Source organism: Narcine bancroftii, chromosome 1, assembly GCF_036971445.1.
Source record: "Narcine bancroftii isolate sNarBan1 chromosome 1, sNarBan1.hap1, whole genome shotgun sequence".
Classification (NCBI taxonomy): domain Eukaryota; kingdom Metazoa; phylum Chordata; class Chondrichthyes; order Torpediniformes; family Narcinidae; genus Narcine; species Narcine bancroftii.
Genome location: NC_091469.1, coordinates 194,079,814 through 194,092,055, shown reverse-complemented (window position 1 = coordinate 194,092,055; position 12,242 = coordinate 194,079,814). Strand labels below are relative to the sequence as shown.

The window sequence follows — 12,242 nt, the reverse complement described above, 5'->3', positions numbered from 1 at the left end:
AATGCCAGTTCGGCTTAGAGACAAGACTTCTTGGGACACTGCATCATCCAAGAGGGAGCCACGCCACTGCCCGATAAGGTAGAGGCCATTCAAAATTAATGCAATCCAAGCACAACCAAAGGCCTGCAGGAATTCCTGTGATGGAGAACTTCTACCATCACTTCTTACCGGGAGCAGCTACCCTCATGCAGCCTCAATTTGACAAAATCAAGCTCAGTGACAAGATGCTCCAGTGCACACCGGATGCCACAGAAGTGTTCTACACCACTAAAATGGCACTGGTAAGGGCCACGGTGCTGGCGCATCCAGATTCTACCTCCCCCCTGGCCCTTACAACAGATGTGTCAGACAGAGCAGTGGGCACAGTGCTGGAGCAATGGGTTGATGAGCACTGGCGCCCCTTTGCTTTCTTCAGTAAGCACCTTCAACCGTCAGAGCTAAAATTCAGCGCATTCAGCCGCGAAATGTTGGCCCTGTACCTGGCGATATGGCATTTCCGGTAGAGGGAAGGGTTTTCACCACCTACAGGAACCACAAACTACTAACCTACGCACTCGGCAAGGTCTTGGACCCATGGGTGAATAGACAACAGTGGCATCTCTCCTCCATTTCAGAGTATACTGTGACAGAGCATAAAATTATGTTTTTGGGAGATAAATTGGAAAAGGTTTGTTAGAGTAAGTCACATACAAACAGATCTTATTTAAAATACTGGAGCTCTGCCCCATGTTAGACAAATTGGGGCTAACAGTCTTTGCAAGAGCTTTGGAGAGTGTCCAAGAGACTTCACTCGTGGATTGTTGTTTACAAAAAGGTAGCAGATGAAAGAGCTTGTCAGAGCTGCCTTCTCTCTGGAGGGAGCTTGCTGTTCTAAGAGGATCATGTGGTTTTGCAAGCAAAAAAATCAAACAGGCTTTCTCAGAGAGAGAGAGAGAGATATCACTTTTACAGTGTTACAGCCAGCAACAGCAGCTGGGACTGGAATAGGACAAGTTGGCAAGCTTGTGGAAAACCCCATTTGGAAGACGGGTTGTGTGTTCTTGGTCAAAGCCCTTGTGGGTCATGCAAGAGGAGAGGACTGGCTGTCTAATGTTTCACTTGAAGTAACTGAAACAAGAAGGAACTCTGTGGTGACCTGAAAAAAAAGAGGTTATCATCTGGAAAACCCTGAGGAGGCAAGTTTCGTCAGCAAGACACTGAAGTGACTGATTAAAAAGGAACAACAAATCTCTCTCTGAAAACTGAGAAGAACCTTCCTGAGCGGTAACCATTTACCTTTCAAGCATCAAAGCCTGGTGAACTTTATAAATGTTAAATTCTGTGCACAATATAAGAATTGCCTACAACCAATGAACTTGGAGGAATGAGAAGTGAGATTGGTCTGTGAACCAAAAAACTTTTCAGAACTTACACACAAACATTGCATACACTTGCGCTTAGAATTAGAAGAGGGTTAAGTTAGGTTAGTTAAATCAATAGTGATAAGTTAAAGTGTGATTCTGTTTTCATGTTTAAAGATAATTAAAAGCAACTTTTGTTTAAGTAACCATTTGCCTTGGTGAATATCTATTGCTGCTGGGTTTTGGGGTCTTCTGGACTCGTAACAATACCACATCACAGGCACGTCCAACATGGTGGCTGACGCGCTGTCCAGACCCACGTCCGCCGCAATCTCAGGAGGGCTCAATGTTGCTCAGCTCGCCAAGGACCAGACGGAGGATGCGGACATCCAGGCCTACTGGATGGCCATCACCAGCCTGAAGGTTAGCGATTTCTGCCCACCACCAGGAGGCCCATCCCTGCTGTGTGAAGTCTCCACAGGTTTTCCCAGACCTATCCTACCCACGACCTGGCGACGGTGGATTTTCAACCAGATCCACGGCCTATCCCACCCCTCCATAAGGTCCACGGTCTGCCTTCTGACAGACAAGTTTGTGTGCATGGCCTCTGTCGAGACGCGACCTTGTGGGTCCAAATCTGCTTACAGTTCCAGTGCATCAAGGTATAATGGCACACGAAAACCCTACTCCAGACTTTCGAGCCAGTGCAACGCCGGTTTGACCATGTCCACATAGACATTGTCAACCCACTCCCCACGAGCCAGGGAATACAGTACTTGTTCACGGCAATTGACTGTTTTATTCTCTGGCCGGAGGCAATACCTATGCCTGTGTGTGACACAGAGATGTGTGCAGGGCTTTCCTATCCATCTGGGTCCTGCGCCTCGGAGTTCCAACACACATTACCTTGGTCCGAGGGGCACAGTTCACTCTGGTCCAACCTGACTAAATTCTACAGCAGTCAAGTACACCACACCACAGCATTTCCACTGTCACCTGAAGGCTGCCTTGAAAGCCTGGCTCCATGGCCCAAACCACCGTCTCAACATGGCTCACTGCCCAGCCACGTCCTCACAGACCTGCAGTCCATCCATTACTTTTTCATAAGGGGAGGTCAGCAAGGAACATCTCTATAGTGCTTGTAATGAAGACCCACACTCCTGTTCGGCTCCGAATCATGGGTCCTCTACCGGCACCACCTACGGCTCCTAGAACGCTTCCACCAGCGTTGTCTCCGCTCCATCCTCAACATCCATTGGAGCGCTTACACCCCTAACGTCGAAGTACTCGAGATGGCAGAGGTCGACAGCATCGAGTCCACGCTGCTGAAGATCCAGCTGCGCTGGATGGGTCACGTCTCCTTGGCTTCGCGGACGAAGATTTATGGAGGGGGTAAAAAGTCCACGTCAGCTGCAGGCTCGTTTGTGGCTGACAAGTCCGATGCGGGACAGGCAGACACGATTGCAGCGGTTGCAAGGGAAAATTGGTTGGTTGGGGTTGGGTGTTGGGTTTTTCCTCCTTTGACTTTTGTCAGTGAGGTGGGCTCTGCGGTCTTCTTCAACTACTGAGAGACAGTGTCGTGTTTACACTGGACATTGGCAGACGACTGGACAGATTCACAGTCGACTGCCTCAAAGCCACACACCTGGACTCCAACCTGCCAGCCCTGGACCCCCAGGTCATATGCAGAGGCCAATGGCCCAAAGTCTATAAGTTTAAGTGCTCAGGGGGCAGCAGGGATTCTGGGGGGGCGGGGGGGGGGGTGATGTGGCAGCCCAAGCGACCACACAGGTGGATGGGCCGAATCGCCTCAACAGTCAGCCATCTCAAGATGGCGCAGGAGGCCGTCTTCACTACCAAGAAGCCGCCCGTGGTTGAAGCCTCGTGCGAGCTAAGGGAACCCCCCGCTTCTATGTGGTGCACTGCTGACAGAGGAGTGACGCAGCGATGCACTGACATCACTTCTGGAAGCCGGTGCATATGTCACCAGAAGTGGGCATTCCCCGTGGGGCAACGTGTGGTGAATTCAAATAATAAAGTCAGTTTTTGGTTCACCCTCGTACTATGTGGACATCTCTTCATTTCGTAGCGCTGCCACAGCAGTCGCTACGTAGATTAAATACTGGCAAAAAAAAAGTGAAGGCAAATACATTTCATCTGAAAATTTATACAATGACACTAGATTAGTTTATATATAGCCAGACCCCGCACATCATCTTTCTATTGTGGAAGCAATTGCAGATTAAACTGTCACCTTACCTTGGAAATCTAAAGAATAAAAAAATAATCCCCCACCACCCCCATGCCCAACTATCTGATCATTCCAAAATGAAATTCAACAACAAAAAAACAACCAGACATGTTGAAAATGTAGCATCTTCCAAGAAAGCATTTGGGTTTTAACTCTAGGCAGCAGCTATCTAGCATTAACAATCTGGCTTCGATAAAGACTTGTCCAACAAACTTCAAACCCAATAGGAAAAAAAATTGAATTTTTGAAGGTTCTTTAATAGTGTGCAATTCACATCATTCAAATGATTTGAAGTCCAAACCACAAAAAATCAAAAACTAAAGTGTAAAAATATGCAACACTGAATTAGTACACAAATAGACATCAAAATCAAAAACAAACTAATAGTTAAAAGTAGGTTTGATTTGATCCTGCACTATTAGACAATGATAAAATGTACCTTTAAATTTAACAATACAAAGAAGCCATGATAACCATTGTTGAGGTGGACCATCCTTACCATCCTGCAAATTCAATGTGGCGTCAGTTGCCAAGACTTCATTTCAATAAACCCAGCCAGATTTCTCCAACAGAACATTCAATGTGACTAGTAAAGACTCAAGTTTCCAACCAACAAGAGTAGAGTTCTTAGTTCATTGCATGGAAATGGAGGATACAGTAAACACCCCCAAACTGGCCCTATCGCCACAGTGACACAAGTAACCAACCCCCGAGAGGAGTCACCTCAATTTCATCTTGTGACACAGAAATGTAGTCAAACAACAGGAGTTTTGAAGAGTCTTGGGAACAGACTGCAGCTGACAATATCTCACTGTGAAAGGAAGCCAGGAACAGAAAGTTTCTCAAATGAACTTGGTTAATCAAAAAAGGCTGTAAATGACAGGAGTAGTGAAATATTAAATTGCTAATTAGTAAATAATTTGTGCCAATTAGTGAACCTCTTGAGCCAAGAGCTTATTTCGCCTGCACATAGGCATGGGTCCCAATTTACTATACAAATCGCATTCGAAAATTGCAAACTGAGAAAGGACTCAGCACTAAAGTCATCAGCCTTTTCCTGGTGCCCCCTTTCTCCCATTAGCATTACCACAGTTGAAGTAATAAACTGTATTTTAAACTGGTTCTGTGGTTCTTAGTTGTATTCTTTATTCACAGATATATTCACAGTCTGGGCTGAGTTTAACAAACACAGACTACAAAAATTATTTAATTTGGTCAAACTAAACTTATGGTGCAATAGAATAAGGAGCGCTCTTTTAGAACAGAGAGGGGAAAAAATCAATTTTCAGTGAAAATGTTCAAACACAAAACAGTAAAGTGAGCAAATGCAATACTGTACATAGTACAGTACAAAAATATGCAAAGTTAAAAGGATGTTATCTTGGTCAAAAATATTATTGCTTATCTAAATGCTCGCAAGAATGTCAAGGTCACCATCTCCCATCAATTATCCATCACAATTTCATGTGTACACTGTATGAGGAATGTGATAAAATTAGTCATTTTTGCCATTTTTGATTTTACAACAAAAATGTATTGCTACAATTTAAGAAAGGACCATTTCCTGTGATTGCAGGAATGGTGTCATAAAAAGAGAAAAAAAGGCTGGACATGCAAGCTGAAAAGAATGTGAGTGAATGTGAGTGAAAAGAATGACGTTTTTTGATAAACATTTCCAACCCAAATTGCTAACTGACCATTTCTTGCCTAACCAATAGAATCCCTCTAGCTTCTCTTTAGTAACTCAATATTTCAGAAACACAGGCTTTGTGTTTCTCTAGAATAATTTTTGGCATTTGATTTAGAGGATATTTAGATAACCTTATATTGTATTCTTAGCTCACACTACAATACCAGTGCTTCATTTCTTCTTGAAAGAAAGGCAGGGAAAGAAACCACGTACTTAAAAGTAGATTCTCAAAAAGAGATGTAGGACAAATTCCTTACAGGTCTTTGAATTGGATAGAATGCCAGGCAAAGCCTCTGACTGAGAAAATGAATGACTTTACTGTACTAAGTAGAATATCACAGTGGATGATCAGGAAATCACAAAGTGAAATAACTGAATGAGCTGGCATTATGTAATCTCAAGTACTGATGCCTTTCACTGACTGGTAAATGAACCATTACATCAGGTGATAAATCACCATATATTTCATAACGGAAAAGTTCACAGAAAAATAATTAAGGGTGCAAGATGAGTATAAAACAAGTAACAAATGGTTGAAGATGATCATTGGGCATGCAGTTGAGAAGACAGCAAGCTGTTAAGAGTGTTTTGAACAAGATCATAAGATAAAGGAACAAAGCAGGCCATGGCTATGCACCAGACTAAACTCACCCCTAGTTCCAATTACCCTTACTAATGAGATACCTATCCATTTCCTGTTAAAATACTCCCAGTGATCTGGCCTCCACTGCTTTGTGCGGCAGTGAGTTCCACAGATCCATGACCCTCTGACTATAGAAGTTCTTCCTCTTCTCTGTTTTGATTGGATAACTTCTAATTTTAAGACTATGACCCCTTGTCCTCGACGCCCATCAAGGAAAACATCTTATTCACATTCACTCTGTCAAAACCTTTCAATATTCGAAATGTCTCTATGAGATCCCCCCCTCACTCTCCTATACTCCAACAAGTACAACCCAAGAGTTGCCAAACATTTCCCCATACTCCAGCCCCTGCATTCCAGGAATCATCCTGGTAAATCTCCTCTGCACCCTTTCCAACAACATCATATCTTTTCTAAGTAGGGGGCCTAAAACTATACACATCCAAATGGAGTCTCAGAAGTGCCTCATAAACACCTCTCTATTCTTATATACTATAGCTCTTGAAATGAATACTGGCATAGCATTTGCCTTCTTCACTACTAATCTAACTTTTAGATTACTCTGCACAAGGATGCCCAGGTCCCTTAGCACCTCCAAGGATTGAAATTTTTCCCCATCCAAATAGTACTCTGCCTGTTTATTTCCACTGCCAAAATGTAGAACTGAACACTTCTCAACATTGTACTTCATTTGCCATATATTTGCCCAATCTCCCAATCTGTCCATATCCCTCTGCAATCTTACAGTTTCTTCAATAGTTCCTGCTCCACCACCTATCTTGGTCACAAAACTATTTATTCCACAATCCAAATCATTAATATAAATTGTAAATAACAGCAGCCCCAAGACTGACCCCTGCAGAACACCTCTTGTTACAGGCAGCCATTCTGAATGGGATCCCAGAGTCACACACGTCAAACTCTGGCCCGCAGGCCAAATTTGGCCCGTGATATAATTATATTTGGCCCGCAAGATCATATCAAAAATGTATTAGAGGTGGCCCGCTGGCTGCCGCGCCAGTATAGCGCATGCACAGTAACCGCTGTGTTCCAGGGTGAGAGAGAGAGAGAGAGAGAAAAATCCTGGTCCTTGAAAAGTAGTGGTGGGTGGTTTTATAAACACGCTGTCGTGTCCCCCCACCCACCCCCCCACTGCAGCGCGGCCTGGCCGGTGTCAGGGGAAGCCAAGGCCGCTTCCCAGCGCCTGGAACCCCAGTGCCACAGCGTTTCTTGGAGCTGCAGATGGAGTCGGGACGCCGGAGGGAAGATTGGGGCTCCCCGCCGGGCGGTGGTGGCGCCGGCCGCCCTGCGCCTTCCCATTGGACCAGCGGCGGGTGCCCGGAGTACATGTGGAGAGCGAGGCTGGTCAGGCAGGTAGGGTGGAAACCCCCGCCAATCTCGGGAGTGGCGTGGGCTGGATCGGGATTAGCCGCGCTCACCTGCTCCTCCACTGCTGACCGGGATCCCAGCGCGGTCCTGAGTGCGGAGACTGCCCTGGAAAGGTCCTGGGACACCGGCACGGAAAGAAGAGCAGGGTCCGTAGAACATTACAGATCAGAAACAGGCCCTTCGGCCCTTTGACTTTACCTCGTGAAAACCCAACACTGGAGAAACTCAGCGGGTTAAACCGTATCCTTTATCCAGCAGAGAGGTACCTGACAATGTTTGGCCCTTGATCCCCCTCATCAATGTATGAGTGAAAGTCTGCGGTTGTCGTAAAAACACCAGAAGAGAGAAACTCAGCAGGTCAAGGGAGGTCCGGGAGAAACTCAGCAGGTCAAGGGGGGTCCGGCAGAAACTCAGCAGGTCAAGGGGGGTCCGGCAGAAACTCAGCAGGTCAAGGGGGGTCCGGCAGAAACTCAGCAGGTCAAGGGGGGTCCGGCAGAAACTCAGCAGGTCAAGGGGGGTCCGGCAGAAACTCAGCAGGTCAAGGGGGGTCCGGCAGAAACCCAGCAGGTCAAGGGGGGTCCGGCAGAAACCCAGCAGGTCAAGGGGGGTCCGGCAGAAACCCAGCAGGTCAAGGGGGGTCCGGCAGAAACCCAGCAGGTCAAGGGGGGTCCGGCAGAAACCCAGCAGGTCAAGGGGGGTCCGGCAGAAACCCAGCAGGTCAAGGGGGGTCCGGCAGAAACCCAGCAGGTCAAGGGGGGTCCGGCAGAAACCCAGCAGGTCAAGGGGGGTCCGGCAGAAACCCAGCAGGTCAAGGGGGGTCCGGCAGAAACTCAGCAGGTCAAGGGGGGTCCGGCAGAAACTCAGCAGGTCAAGGGGGGTCCGGCAGAAACTCAGGGGGGGCCTGACCTCGCCAGGACCGTTGCCCACTCCCCCTCCCTGCCGCAGGCCGACCCGCGACTCACGGTGACGGGGCCACTGATCCGCCGAGATGCCGCCCTGCAGCGAGAGCCGATGCCCCCGCACTGTCGTTGTCCAACCCGATCGCCCGCAAACCCCGCCCTCCCGCACACAGGCCTGAGTAAGGAATATGAACTTTAATCTCAGGATAAAACGATCTTCCAATAGTTTCATGTCACAGTGATAAATATATTCCTGGTTAAAAATAGTCCTGCACCTGGATACTAGCTCATTAGGCATAAAACTTGAAAAGTGTGTAAATCAAAGGATATCTGTACCAATGGAAAAAGGGCATGGCAAATAACCCTGCTAGAGTTCATGCCCACAATCAGTCACTCATTTGATTGTTTCAGGAATCATGTTATTCTCCCACATTCTCAATAGCCCTCAGATTTTACTATTCGACAGCACACTAGCAACATTTGACAAATCCTCTATAGAGAAATATTATTTATTGAATATTTTATTTCTCATTTGTTAATGCTTCTGGAAAGAATTTATCCAAAACTATTATTAAACATTTATTTTAATAAGAAAAAGTTTAACATAACATATGTTGAAAGAAGAGAAAACAAGCAGATGTTGTTGAAAATTTTTCATAAATATTTGGTTCGGCCCTCGACTTAGTCCAAGTTTTTAATTTTGGCCCTCCATGAATTTGAGTTTGACATCCCTGCCTTAAGTTGTATGGTGATCTGGTCTCCCTACTCAAAGAAATGCAGTCTGAAATTAATCAGATCAATTCCTGATATAGTGTATTTATGGTATGGGTGGAGTTTAATCTGTTTAAATCTGTACTCTCCATAGCTGAGAAGAATGTGAGATGATATAATTGCATTGTATAACATTCTTAAAGGGCTTTATAGGGCAGATACAAAGTCAGCATTTCCCACTGACTGAAAGACACAAAAAGGTTTCATCCAAATTGTGATAAATCTTTGAAATTTAGGTGGGCTGTGAAACCTTAGTTGTCAAAAATATTAAAGAGAGCAAAAGATGTAGATTTTTTTTAGATAAATCAGTGCATGAAAATGACAATGAGGTCATAGATCAGTCACAATCTCAATGACAGAGCAGGCATAAAGGACCAAATATGAACAGATGAGAGATTTCCCTTATTTCAAATCCTGTGAGAATATGCATTTTATTTCCTCATGGAATTCTGATAGATTGCAAGATTGTTTAATTTGCATACCTAGCCACATAACTTGAGTATCATCAAATATTTGTATTTTAAGAATAAATTGGGTCTGGAGGGTTATGGAATGGGAACAGGTCAGTGGAACTAGCAAGATGATGGTCAGCAGACTCGAGGGGCCAAATGGCCTGTTTTCTGTGCTGCAGCATTCGATGGTTCTAGTTATTTTGTGGTGAGATCAGTTCAAAGGAATATCAGTTCAAGAACTGGATGCAAAGTTTAATAACATTTCAGAAGAAGTCAGTATTCCATTGGAGGAGATTTACAATATTCCCACCTGAAATCTTGACCACAATCTTAAAGAGATGATAGACACCAACCCATCAGTGAACATCAACATTCATTGCTTTAAGTTCTGGAATTGCTGTCCTACATTTTTAAAATTTATTGCTTTGACAAGGTATTGAAAACCTCTTGTGTGACTATCAAATTTTACCTTGTAGTAATTCAATGAAAAAGGTTAAAAAATGACATGGATGTCATATTCATATGACATCCATGGGGAGGCAATAGTGCCTAGATTTTTTTGTCAATAAATAAGTGAATAAACAAGTAGCCATCTTCATACATTGCAAGTTTTGATAACAAGCTTGAAACGTAATATAGCCATCAATGATCCTGCACTCCTGTGAATCTGAAGGGGCAAAACTGAATACTCAAAGTAATAAAAGGTTGCACATGTGTGGTTGTCAGCTAAAGCACCAATTTCATGCAGTTTCATCAAGATGCCTACAAATTTTGGGTTCCCCTATTTGGCCATTAGTTTCTCATCTATGCCTAATCGTTCTGTGCTATTGAGCCACCTGAATAGAACAGAGCTCTCAATCTAACTACAGAACTGGGAATGCAAATCCAAAACACCTGGTTCCTTATCATAGTTCAGTTTCAATATTTAAAACAAAGAATCAAATAGGAGAATAAATTCACAATGATTTCCAGATTATATGCAACACTTGCACTGACAGTGAGTTATTTTCATTCTGCAAATTAAGAAAAGGAGAGACCAACATTTTGGTGAGCGCATATTGTGCCTTGAAGATGGAGATCCTATATAAAATGATTCATTAACAGCTGAAGAGGGCAATCGCTTTGAAGCAGGATCCTAATTAAAGAGGGAACTTCACTCAATTGTTCCTGTAATTCCACTCCCCAAGTGTAATGAGCCAAATCCAACACAATGTCTTTATTTACAGTGTTCAATACACTTTTGCAAGATGATGCACGAGAGACAGAATATAACAAGTTACTCCATAAACCATTATGCTCCCATGATTTAGGATTTCCTTTAAGCTACCTGACTGTATTTTTTTTTATTGTCAGAACATATTAAGGTTCAAGTTGTTTCTCATTATCTTTGATTGCTTTAACATGGAGGTTACGTTAGTTACATGGGCTTTTTGCTTAGAGAATTTTTTTCTCTGGGAAATAAAAAATTTAGATTTTTTTTTACTGCAATCATTATTTCTATGCTCCATTTGTGAATAGCCTATTGTGGATATTTTGTACACAAAGATGTTCTTTTTTTCTATACAGTGCAGTATTTAACGTCTCACTTACCGTGCTGCTGGCTGTTATCTGTGCTCAGTTGCTCTTTGTGTCAAGCAAATAACCTTCTGTGCTCGATTCCCATCAACTTTAGGCACCTTATACTCTCTCACGGCCATAGGAGCAGTTGCTGGCACTAAAATTTTAGACAGAAGAAAACTAAATGATGAAATGGCAAAGTATTGATGTATGTTTATCTTATAATGCACTTTCAAAAAGTGTAAATTTTATACTAACCCCAATTATCAGCAATTTAAGATTAGAGAGGCTGGGACTGGCTCTTTGAAAAGTCTGACAGGAGATTTGTTTGAATACAAGAGGGTTTTTAACAGTGTGAATAGGGGGAAGGGGGAAGGGAAGAAACTGTCCCCTTTAGTGAATGAGTCAAGAAATTAGGTCACAAGGAAAAAGCTTCCTTATGCAGCAAGTGGTTGGAACTTGGATTATATTTCCTGCAAATATGATGGAGGCAGGTTCCATTGTGGTTTTCAAAAGGGAAATGAATAGCTGAATTCTGCAGAAATTTCTGCAAGACTATGAAGAATGACGAAGTTGTTTTGGTAGCGTACCAGTTTGTATATAATGAGCTGAATGGCCTCCTTCTGTTCTATAACCTTTCAATGGTTTCCATAAGTCAGCATATTAACCTTTACCCATGTTTTTTAAAATAAACAGAAATACTTTTTAAACCTGTTACAGTATAATTATTTAATCTCTGAATCATTCTGAAATATAATTTTCTACATCTAACTAGTACTGAAATGTACAGCCTGAACATGGAGACAAATATCCAGAAGCAGTGTTTCAATTGGAAAGTAGACCCATAACAAAATAGCGGGGTCATACTGCTTAACATGCAAGGCCTGAAATAAAATGAAAAGCAGCTGACAAAAGTTCCCACATTTATCTCTTCCAATTTGCTTTATTACAACATCAAATTAACAATTTGATCACTCATAACTTCTTTACAATGTGTAACTAGTTCATTCTAAACACGTGCAAGTCACAATAAACTATTATGCAGTTTCTTTATAGAACTATTACTTGTATGTCATATATTCCAATTCAGAAGTCAAACAAAAATAAAATTAATCTTGCACTCAGATTTACTCAGAAGATGAAAGCAATTACAGTACAACTGATTATCCATAATGGTCGGGACTGAACCCATTTCAGATGACTAAATTTTTCAGATAACTGGTAATTTTTTTAAAAAACAGCCCAGTAGC

At 43.2% G+C, this 12,242-nt stretch overlaps 1 protein-coding gene across 3 annotated transcripts in view; it reads right to left on the bottom strand.

The window, feature by feature from the left end:
• Positions 1-12,242, bottom strand: part of lrrc8aa (leucine rich repeat containing 8 VRAC subunit Aa) — a 63,488-nt gene that overhangs the window by 40,559 nt on the left and 10,687 nt on the right. For 2 of the 3 annotated variants that reach the window (XR_011340516.1, XM_069886621.1), the window contains exon 2: positions 11,026-11,149. The exons of the other annotated variant lie outside the window; for it this stretch is intronic. The gene's annotated coding sequence lies outside the window, so the exon portion shown is untranslated. The remainder of the gene's footprint in view (positions 1-11,025; positions 11,150-12,242) is intronic. 3 annotated transcript variants of the gene reach the window in all.